The sequence below is a fragment of the Mus pahari genome, chromosome 12, assembly GCF_900095145.1.
Source record: "Mus pahari chromosome 12, PAHARI_EIJ_v1.1, whole genome shotgun sequence".
Taxonomy (NCBI): domain Eukaryota; kingdom Metazoa; phylum Chordata; class Mammalia; order Rodentia; family Muridae; genus Mus; species Mus pahari.
In genome coordinates, this window is record NC_034601.1 from 27,173,099 (window position 1) to 27,184,923 (window position 11,825).

Genomic DNA, 11,825 nt, shown 5'->3' on the forward strand with positions numbered 1-11,825 from the left:
AATTTCTGAGTTTGAGGCCAGCCTAGTCTACGAAGTGAGTTCCAGGACAGCCAGGGCTACACAGAGAAACCCTGTCTTGAAAAACCAAAAAAAAGAAAAAAAAGAAAAAAAAAAGAAAGAAAGAAAGAAAAAGAAAAGGAAGGAAAGGAAGGAAGGAAGGAAGGAAGGAAGGAAGAAGGAAGAAAGAAAGAAAGAAAGAAAGAAAGAAAGAAAGAAAGAAAGAAAGAAAGAAAGAAAGAAAGAAGGAAGGAAGGAAAGAAAGAATGGGGCTTTGTGGAGAAGGCAGGTAGCTGTCAGAGGCATTTTGTATTAGAGATAAGAAGTTTTGAAATGGGGACAGGGGTCATCAGAAGCAGGTTGCAGCATCACTTGCGAAGGTGACACTCTGAACACACAGAGGGTGTAACTATGTAGCAGAGAGAGGCAGAGCTCTGAGAGAAAGCAAGTCTGCCTTTGTGTAAAAGCACATAGAAGCTGCCACCTAGGATCTTGGAAGCAAGGGGTGGGCGACTGGTCTCAGCCCACAGCCTAGAGAGCGTTGGCATCTCCCCTGTGACTGTCTCACACGGTCCCAGGCAGCACGGAAAGCTCCGGGCAGGCAGGTCTGCTCGCTCGGGTTCTCAATACAAGATGAATGGGACTCCAGCCTTCAGCAGAAGTTCAGATCCAGAGTTGTCCAGGTGCTCTGAACTTGGGACGTGGCACAGTCCTCTACCCTCACAGTCCCCAAGTGTGAGGGCGCACCCTGAACCCAGCCATGATGAAACCCAGATGGATCCTGGCTGTACTGCCCTACAAAACAACTGACTTGGAGTCTTCAAAGGTCCAAGTCTTGTCCAGTGTAGTGACTCGCATCTATTATCCCACAACGCTGAGACAGGAGGATTGCCATGAGTTCTAGGCACCCTGGGTATGCACAAAGGACCCTCCCCTCAAAAAACAAACAAAAGTCGTAGTATTGACTATCAACTATATACACATACATATACAATACACATACATATAATCTACATACACATAAAATCCTACATTCAGTGGCTTGGTCAGGGAAAGGCAAAGTGCTCCCTAAATTAGCCAACCAATTACTCAGTTTAACATTGTGCTTCTAAAAAAGTATCTTACTTTCATTTAACCTTCCTATAATTTGTCATTTTTCAAAATTAAAAAAAATAAAGGGGGCTGGAGAGATGGCTCAGTGCTCTTCCAAAGGTCCTGAGTTCAATTCCCAGTAACCACATGGTGGCTTACAACCATCTGTAATGGGATCTGATACCTTCCTCTGGTGTGTCTGAAGACAGCTACAGTGTATAAATAAAATAATTCTTTTTTTTTTTAAATAAAGAATGTGAGACTTCTGAAAGACAACTTTCACAATGCATTCTTCATAATACAATGCTTCCAATTCTTTGTTTTGTTTTGTTTTTTTTCCAGACAGGGTTTCTCTGTATAGCCCTGGCTGTCCTGGAACTCACTCTGTAGACCAGGCTGGCCTCGAACTCAGAAATCCACCAGCCTCTGCCTCCCAAGTGCTGGGATTAAAGTCATATGCCACCACTGCCCGGCCCAATTCTTAATTCTAGTAAGTTTCTTCTCCAATAAAATGAGACCAGCAGTGGTGCATGTACAACTAGATTAAAGGGTTTTGTTTTGTTTTGTTTTGTTTTTTTAAAAAAGACTTATTTATCTTTATTTATATGAATACACTGTAGCCAGAAGAAGGCATTGGATCCTATTACAGATGGTTGTGAGCCACCATGTGGTTGCTGGGAATTGAACTCAAGACCTCTGGAAGAGCAGTCAGTGCTCTTAACCACTGAGCCATCTCTCCAGCCCATGATTAAGTTTTAAAAGAATGTTCAGAAAGTAGCATCATGATGGCCTCTCTCACACACGGTTAAGCAACTTGTGCTCAAACATGTCTAGAGCAGAACAGCTTCCTCAAAAGCAGATGGTTGTCCTACTGGGGCCCTGGTTGTCCTACTGGGGCCCTGGTTGTCCTACTGGGGCCCTGCTCCGTTGGTCTCAGAGACACAGGCTGGCCGAGCAGGCAAGGGGTGGATGCATTTGAAATTACTAGAATACTACTCTTTGAACATACTGCATTTCTTCTGCATGAAGAAGGAAAGATTGGTTGCACATGACCCCTCTGGCAAATAAATTTTTATTCAAAGTTTGGTGTTTGGCCACCCTTTTGAGAAAAAGTAGCATTTCTGACCTGGCTAGGTTTCTAAGAATCTAGACATTTCTGCATCAACAACACAGCCGAGACTGACTGAGCAGGAAGGGCTTATTTCAAGGTAGGAACCTGGAGAGGAGACAGGACTGAGGCGGAGATCACAAGGGAGTGCTGTTTGCTGTTTCCTGACCTGCTTCCCATGGCTTGTTCAACTTGTTCTCTCTCTCTCTCTCTCTCTCTCTCTCTCTCTCTCTCTCTCTCTCTCTCTCTCTCTCCCCACAGAGTTTCTCTGTTCTTCTTTGGCTGGCTGTTCTGAAGCTAATTCTGTAGACCAAGCTGGTCTCGAACTCACAGAGATCCATTTGCCTCTATCTCCCAAGTGCTGGGATTAAAGTTGTATGCCACCATTGCCTGGCTCAACTTGTTGTTTTTTGTGTTTTGTTTTTTTATGTCACCCAGTATAATTGCCCAGGTGTTTCCACAGTAGGCTAGGCCCTCCCACATCAATCATTAATCAAGAAAATGTCCCCCAAACTTGCTTACAGGCCATCTCGTGGAGGCATTTTCTCAACTGAGGTTCCCTCTCCTACATGACTCTAGCTTGGGTCAGGTTGAGCAATATCTGGCCAGCACAATTTTCCAAGAGCCTAGTCAGGTCTGTTTTAGAGCTGGAAATCCTAACAAAAAGATGGAGTGGGGAGGGCAGACAGCCAGCTCAGGTTGTTCTGTGAAATGGCACCAAAGCACTTGTCAAATACAGAGCTCAAGATGTCTCCTGAGCAAAAGTGTCAGGCAGGTCTGGCCAGGCTCTACCCTCGCCTCTGCTTGGATGGAGGCGTAAGGGTTACAACAGCCCTTCCCACCTCCCCAAACCCAGCTCCTTCTATAGAGACTGCTTCAAGCACGTACTACCTGCTCAAACGCTGCCGGTTCCACAGGGCCACAGATGAGTGAATTGACTCCTCGTGTGGTCAGGGCTAGCCCATCCAAACCAAGAGAGGTCAACTCACTTTGTCCCTTCCATGGCCACAGAATGCATCTAGCCACAGATAGTCAAAAGTGCAAGTTGTGTTCTCACTGACAGGTAACAGCTGGCTCTTGTGTGTCTCGTTGTGGCCAGCCATGAGTAGATGAGAAAACGCATGGTCTCGTCGCTGGCCCACCCTGCGTTGCATTAGTTTCTCTGTTCACAGGTTCATTCCCACTGGTCACTTCTGCAAGAGTAAGGGCCAGCCACCATGCTTCCTCGGGAGGAAACAGGACCACCCGGCACAGCCTTCAGCCGTCCCACTCAGGGGGCAGACACATGCCTGGGTGAAGCCAGGTATCAGTGAACCCATGGGAAGTGGAGGTCCTCTGTGCTAACGAGTCACTATGAAGGAAAAACTAAGATGAAGGAGCCACGCCCTCTCCTTCCATTCCTGGCAACGCCCATGATCTTGGGCTTCCCTGGGGGAGGAGACTACCCAGACTCGGTAGGGCACCATACGCAGAGACCACAGAGATTACTTGAGGCTAATTTTAGCCTGGAGTCAGAATGAAAATACCGACTCTCCAACTCGGTTCCTTTGAAAAGGCACAAAGGACCACCATCCTACAGGGACTCCTAACAAACGCACAGTTCAGTAGAAATGCTGGCGTCCCTGCAGGGCCAGAGGCATACAGAAGTGTGGCTGAGTGCCCGGAGAATGGAGAGCTTCGGTTCAAACGCAAGTCTGTGAGTTCCGCATCAACTCCACCTCAACACCCCAGACCCCAAGCCACCCTGGGACACATGCAATTCCCAGCGGAATCACACATTTCACAAGCTGGTTCCTCGGCAGGAAAGACCCTTTCTGTGGTCTTCTTTCACCAAATTCCTATTTATCCTTCTTGGAGCTCCCTCCTATTTATATCCTTCAGCTGAAGGATAACCTATGATAGATAGCACATTGCAGGGTTTTTTATTATTCTAATTTTATGTTGATGAGAAGCAATTTGAGTAGTTATTAATTACTAGCAACTTAACTTTCCTTCAGCATTTCATATAAATAAAAAACTTGGGGCTGGAGAGATGGCTCAGCAGTTAAGAACACTGACTACTCTTCCAGAGGTCCTGAGTTCAATTTCCAGCAACCACATAGTGGCTCACAACCATCTGTAATGGGATCTGACGCCCTCTTCTGGTGTCCAAAGACAGCTACAGTATATTCATATACATAAAATAATTAAATCTTTAAAGGAAAGGAAAGGAAAGGAAAAGAAAAGAAAAGAAAAGAAAAGAAAAGAAAAGACTTTAGCATAGAACAAAATCGAAAAAGTCTGTCATCAGGGACCACTGTGTATCCACCAGCTACCTTCTGCTTATAACACTTTGCTGTAGTTATTTTTATCATGTTTTTACTTATCCTTCAATTCATTGCATTATTTATTTATTTATTTATTTATTTATTCACTGATTCAGTTTTGGTTTTTCAAGGGTTTCTCTATAATAGCCCTGGCTGTCAAGGAACTCACTCTGTAGACCAGGCTGGCCTCGAACTCATAGCTCTTCCCCTCCTTCTGCCTCCCAAGTGCTGGGATTAAAAGTGTGCACCACCACCACTCAACTCATTTGTTATTATCATTATTATTATTTATAATATATAAAAATGGATGTCAAGGAGCATACATCTGGTGGCTCACAACAACATCTCCAGTTCCAGAGGATTCAATGCTTCTGGTCTCCATAGGCTCTTGCATGTACAATGCAGGCTCACACACAGACACACAAACGAATAAAAAGCAATACAAATAAATCCTAAACAAACAAACAAACACCCCAGCACGAATAGACAGGGTCAGAGAGATGCCTCACTGGTTAAGAGGGCGTGCCGCTCACTACAGAGGACTTGGGTTCAGTTCCCAGCACCCATATGGGGCCTCACGACTGCATATAAATACAGTTCCACAGGATTTGATGCTATCTTCTGAGACTGTGAAGTCCTCCATGCATATTGTGCGTATACACACACATATTTAGATACAGGTAAAATTAAATATTTAGGGAAAAAAATGCCAAATCACTAGGCATTGTGAAACATCTGTAATCTCAGCATTGAGGAGGCCGAGACAGGAAGATGGTGAGTTTGAGGCCAGCCTGTGCAATTTCATGACCTGATCTCAAAACAAAACTTTAAAAGGGTGGGAGGCAGAACAGGGGAAGAACCCTGACCTGGCTGATCAGTGGAAGAGCCTGACCTAGTGTACCCAAGGTCCTGGGTTCAGTCATCCACAGCAAACAAATAAACAAACACCATGGTCACCAGTAGAGCTCTTCTAAAATACTTCAGAGTGCATATAAAACAACGGAACTCTTTAAACATTCCTGTAAGTACTGCTGGAGAGATGGCTCAGCAGCTCAGAGCACTGGCTGCTCTTCCAGAGGACTTGAGTTCATCAGTTCCCAGCAACCACATGGTAGCTCACATCCATTGTTAACTCCAGTCCCAGGGGATCCAATGACATCTTCTGACCTCTGGTCAATCACCTTAGTTAAGTAAACACACAATTTTGAACACCTGTCAGACTAACATTGAGGAGGCTGAGGCCAAGGACAGTCCCCATGGGGGAAGTTCCAAGTGCCTTGGTGGGTGGTTACAAGGACCATTAACTTGCCTGAAGTTGAAAGATGTGGCCCCAGGCCAGGCAGAGCTGACATCTGAGGGTCAGTGCTCAGTCTTAGCATCCAAGGGAGACAAGGAAAGTCAGGAGAGACCAGGGCTACTGAGATATGTAGGGCTCACTGAGCAGAAGCAGTGTGAAAGAGAGTCAGAACCTCAAATGCTGTCTCCTGCGGAGAAATCCCCTCCAGATGGTTATCTTTCTTAGAGGTAGGGACAGGCAGTAGCAGAGAAGGGGAGCCCACATACAGTGCCTGAGGGCGGTAAATGTGGAGGCCGGGGCTTAAAGAGGGGAGTCCCTGGGGACCTCACAGAACTTTGTGGCCACGCTGAGCTGAGCACATCACTGGTCCCAGCCTTGTTCTTTGTACCCACCTCACTGGTGAGAACCAGGGCAAAGTTCCTACTTCCTCCTTTGTACCCTCTACTGAGGCTAAAGTCACATACACACACTGAAGACACAAAACTCTCAGCCCCTGGTTCTGTTTGTCCTGAAAAGTCTGTCTAGCAACTTCATTTCCCCTGCTTCTGATAACAACTGCTTGGTTGCTTTTTTTGGGAGAAACACGCTCCCTCCCTCCCTCCCTCCCTCCGTCCCTTCCTCTGTTTTATCCCATAAACTCTATCACTTAGCCATTTTCAGACCTGCAGTTCAGTATTGTTGAGTACATTTTACTGTTCAACCAAACCATGCTTCCTTAAGAAGTCCTGGTTTGGTCCGATCCCAACTCCTGACTCCAGTCATAGGAACTATGAAGGCTGGCCCTGTTACAACCTTCAGTGTTGCTAGCTTATATTAGACACAGTACAGAAGCTAGTTCCCCGAGGACAGTTATATCGCTAAGGAGAAAGTTTTTTTTTTTTCCTGCTTCACAAGTCACACCAGTGGGGATTGGCTTAGAAGCTAATGAGCTCCAGGACAGCCAGGTGGAGTGTGTGCCATTGTCCAGAGTTCTCTCGAGGGACCAGTCAAATGAAGGAACCTTCTCTGTGAGGCTGTTCGGTTTTGATTTTAACCTAAGCGTTGATTTTTCCCCCCTGGGCCCATGAATCTATAAGTCCCTCTAGGAACTCTGGGGCTCACATATAAAACCCATAGGGGGTGTCCCCAGGCCTCGAACACCTGCAGCTGTGAAAACTGTCTATACCTCACAGTTAGTAGCAGAGAGAGACACTGGAAAGCCTTCCTTAGTCTGCTCCGATCCTAGTTACAGTGGGGCACGTGTTCATAGGCGCAGCGCAAAGTTGAGCTAGCAACTGCTGGGAGAGCAGTGTTTTTTCCTGCCCAGCTCCTGAGTGTGAGCGTGTGGGTAGGTCCATGGATGTGTGCCTGTGTCTGGAGAGGCCAAGAGGACCACAGCAGGGCATTGAGCAGGAGTCAGGAGAGCCTGGCTCTAATCTCTCTGACACTGTGGACCAAATAATACCCCAGCACAAGTTACCCAGGACAAAGGCTCTAGGAGAAGGGCTTTTGCTGTCTTCGGGCTGTACACACACAGCTGACTCTGGGAGGTTTCTGGTTAAGTATGTGCGACTGTGTTTGAGTGTCCGCGTCTTTGCCTGTGTAATGGTGGGTCTCAATTTATGTTGACGGACAAAGGAGTCGATGCAAACACCCGTATGCTGAGTGTTCACAGGGTCCTCTCATGACGTCCGGTCACTCAGACTAGGCAAGGAGCACTAACCACTGTGCAGATGAGAAAAACAGGAGGCTCAGAAAAGTTTCTTAACCTTTCACACTCTCCCTGAAAAAGCCAGGAATCAAACCATAGCTGGTTGTAAAGCCCTACGTGTCTCTCCCGCATCACACACCCCCTCTCTCAGCTGTTAAGAGTTCCTGAGACTTCCACCTACACCAAAGGTGTAGCCCCCAAATCCAGCCCAAAGGCGGGGAGACTGGATACCGCAAACCCAACTTCACAATGAGCCTGAGTGCAGCGTGGGGTGGGGTGGGGTGAGGGGCTGCCGCCTAACCTCCCACCACCCAACCGGGTCCCAGCTCGCCCACCTCTTGTAGCCCGGAAATGCTCAGCGAACCCACGCACGAAATACTCACTGCTCCCGCAGGCCCAGGCGGCTCCGCGGGGCGCATCGTCTCCAGGGCCCCAGCCTCCTGGACAGCACTTGCCACTGCTGCGCTGCCTACTCGCTCTGGGGCATCAGATTATTTTAGCACTTGCGGAAGGAACCGACGGAAACTGAAGTCACATGGAGAGCTCGCCTCTCAGCGACTCAGCACTCAGCGGGCGTCTTAGAAGGAACTGCCACCGCGGGGGTGGGGTGGGGTGGGGGTGGGGTTGGACGAGGATGCAAGTGGCACATGGCCGTTGGAGGACCAGCAGGGCTGTCACTCTACAGGTGCAGCCTGCCAAGCTCTGTTAGGACGCTAAGCATGCTCCCGTGGCTCCTGCTTTGGTGGGTGCACATGGGAGCTGGGAGTCCTGGCTTGTGGTCTGCTGTTCCAGGAACTCTTCTACACGCTTCTATCTAAGGACCAGCTTGGGGCAGAATTTAGTGAAGGGCAGCACAAATTTGTTTAATTGGAAAGGGGGACGAGTCCGCCATTTAGAAGGGTCATTCATCCAGTCATCTGTTTTCATCTACTCAGCCAGTCCTTACCAATCATCTTTTCTGGGCACCGTACTTCTTAGAAGTTAAGAAAATAAATAAAGGGAAAAGGAAGTCAGCCATGGCGGCACGTACCTGTGATCCCAACCCTGGAGAGGTTGAAGCAAGAGGATCAGACAGAGTACAAGGTCATCCTGGCCCAAATAGTAGGTTTGGGGTTGCCCTGGGATTCGTGAGACCTGTCACAAATAAACCAGAAGGACAGATAGAAGAAAAAGAAAGGTTTAGTCTGCTTGTTTTTAGCATTGCAGACTGTCAGTACCATAAACTTCTTGGCTCTATGGAGTACGGGTGTTCACAGCCTTGTTTTGATTTGCTGTGTAGAAAGTTCACTGTCAACTGTGGCAGCACGCCTAGTGCCTGCCCGTATCCAGACCTGACCTAGTCCCAGCTCTAAGATGGAGAAACGGACATGAGCTCCCATCCCCAACCATCCACAAGGGAATAAATCATCTCTCAAGGGAGTCTCACTGGGTATACAAACCACACCGAAGGGTGGCTCCATGCCCTGCAGCAGATGGCAACACAAAAGGAAGCCACGGGGGGGGGGGCAGGGGGGAGGCTGGGAGATTTTTTTCCCTTCAAAAAAGAATTATGTAAATTAATTATACAGCCTTAAAATTTTACCTTTTTTTTTTTTTTTTTTTTTGGTTTTTTGTGACAGGGTTTCTCTGTGTAGCCCTGGCTGTCCTGGAACTCACTTTCTAGATCAGGCTTGCCTCGAACTCAGAAATCTGCCTGCCTCTGCCTCCCGAGTGCTGGGATTAAAGGCGTGAGCCACCACGTCTGGCAAAAAAATTTACTTTTGAGATTAAAATATAATTTCCCCCTTACCTCCTTCCAAATTCATGGCCTCTTCCACTTTAACTGTTTTACACACACACACACACACACACACATACACACACACACACACACACATATATTTATTCACTTGTAAAGGTAACAATGATGGCACCATTGAAGAAGAAAACAAGTGTAGAGAAAATTGTGTCACACTGAGGTTTCTGACTTAAACTTTTTCCTTTGTGCCAGACACATGTTCTCTACTCATTTTGTGTCTACCAGTGTGTGGCTAACTCTTATCTCTAGCACCAAGCTTCTTTTCCAAGAAAGGACTTGCATCCACATTTAAAACATTTATTTATTTATTTATTTATTTTGCATTCATATTTAAAATATTTATTTATTTATTTATTTATTTATTTATTTATTTATTTATTCGAGACAGGATCTCTCTACATAGCCTTGGCTGTCTGGGAACTCACTATATATATGAGGATAGCCTCAAATTCATAAAGATCTACCTGCCTCTCCCTCCTGAGGATTAAAGGTGTGTGCCACCACACCCGGCTATATTTTATTTTTATTTCACAGGTAAGAACTTCCAGTCTCAGCCTCCCAAGTGCTGGGGTTATAGGTGTATGTCACCTTAGGAATGTTCTTTTTTCTTTCTTTTTTAAATATAGTTTTATTTTTATAAGGGAGTGAGTGTGTGTGTGTGTGTGTGTGTGTGTGTGTGTGTATGTGTATGTGTGTGTTTATGTAAGTGAATGTCATGTGTGTGGATGCCTAAGGATACCAGAAGTTGTCAGACCCTCTAGAACTAGAGTTACAGGTGATTGTGAACCACCACATCATGGCTGGGAGAGAACTCAGGGTCTTCTGAGAGAGCACTGAGTGCTTTTAACCATTGAGTTACATCTTCTGTCCTAGGAATGATTCTTGAATCTGATTGTTGTGTAACTTTTCTTGGGGAGATCTGAAGTTATTCACCACAACAAAACATTGATGACAGATCAAAGAAACAATTCCACCCAAATCTAGCTTAGGGAGCCTGTAAGTTTCCTGGGATTACTTACAGGAACATGGTGACTCACCAAGAAACCTACCCTAGCATGAATGACAACTCACAAAACTGCACTCCTGCACCCACAGGCAGCTCCCCACTATATGGGCTTGGGGAGGAAAGTCTTATGAATCTTGCACGTTTCAGGAGCTTCCTAGGTTGCTTTTGTTTACTTCGTGCATCTTATAAGCCTTCTTCCTTTTTCCAAATGTCTGGATGACTTCAGTAACTTCCTTAGTTGGCTCCCTGTCCCAAATCTTGTCCATCTTCCAAATTAGACTCCACCCATCTTCCATAGATCATGAGACAAAAAGTATGGGGATCAATTCATTCCTTGCTTAGGGCCTTTATGGCCAGCCATTGTTCCTGTTTACCTGGGCCAGTGTTTAAATCCTGGTTCAGCCAGTTTAAGAATCAACAATACCTGAGTTCTAACATCCTCATCCACTTTCCTTTCTCTTTTTTTTTTTTTTTTTTTTTTTTAACAGAGGCTCAGTTGGCCCTGACCTGGTCCCCCTGCCTCCACTTCCCAAGTGCTTCACATACTTACCACTACAGCCAGATCACTACTTGTATATGCTTTATTCATTAGCATTCTTAGCAAGATTTCTTTCAAGGAAACTTAGAAACTGGCCATCTTAAAGGCCGTGGAGAAATAAGGTTGTAGTTGGCTGGAAAATAGCACAGATTGCTCTTCTATAGTAGCAGCAGAAGGACCCAAAGACTTCCAGGAGAAACTAAGGCAAAGCTGAAAACAGGACATTCCTCACACCAGCAGGTCTGTGAGCCAGAGTGTCCGACCAGAACTCTCCTGCTCAGCTGGCTACTCTAGGCTCCTTCCCAAGACCCAAGATCAGAGTCCTTGGTCTCCAACACAACCTAAGAGGTCCTGCTATCATATTCCTCTAAGCACAGCTTTCTCTCTTGGCCTTATGGAGTTTCTTCTAGCTCCTATTCAATAATGCAGGGTTATTTTTTTTTAAGATTTATTTATTATATGTAAGTACACTGTAGCTGTCTTCAGACACTCCAGAAGAGGGTGTCAGGTCTTGTTACGGGTGGTTGTGAGCCACCATGTGGTTGCTGGGATTTGAACTCGGGACCTTCGGAAGAGCAGCCGGGTGCTCTTACTCACTGAGCCATCTCACCAGCCCAATAATGCAGGTTTTGTATTATAGTAGCATCTTGTCCTGTTGCCATGAGAATATATGACCCAAGTAACTTACGGAAGGAAAGGTTTATTTTGGTTCACAGTTCTAGGCTCCATCGTAGTTTGGGAGTCATGGTGATATGAGCCTAAGACAGCTGGCCATGTATCCACACTCAGGAAACAGGAGGAAAGTGAATGCTGGCACTCAGCTCCATTCCTCCATTTCACCCAGTGCAGGATCCAGCCCATGGTGCTGTTCACAGTTAAGGGAGGTCTTCTCACCTCCATCTAATCTGGATGAGCCTTGACAAGCATGAGGCTTGTCTCTTACAGTAAATCCTGTCAAGCTGGCAATTGGGATAAACACCATCACACTGTCAC

At 46.3% G+C, this 11,825-nt stretch overlaps 1 protein-coding gene across 1 annotated transcript in view; it reads right to left on the bottom strand.

Annotated features, from left to right (window-relative positions):
• Nrros (negative regulator of reactive oxygen species) overlaps positions 1-7,938 on the bottom strand; it is a 17,175-nt gene extending 9,237 nt beyond the window's left edge. Inside the window, exon 1 of the mRNA XM_021209570.2 lies at positions 7,874-7,938. The gene's annotated coding sequence lies outside the window, so the exon portion shown is untranslated. The remainder of the gene's footprint in view (positions 1-7,873) is intronic.
• Between the last annotated feature and the right edge of the window lie 3,887 nt (positions 7,939-11,825).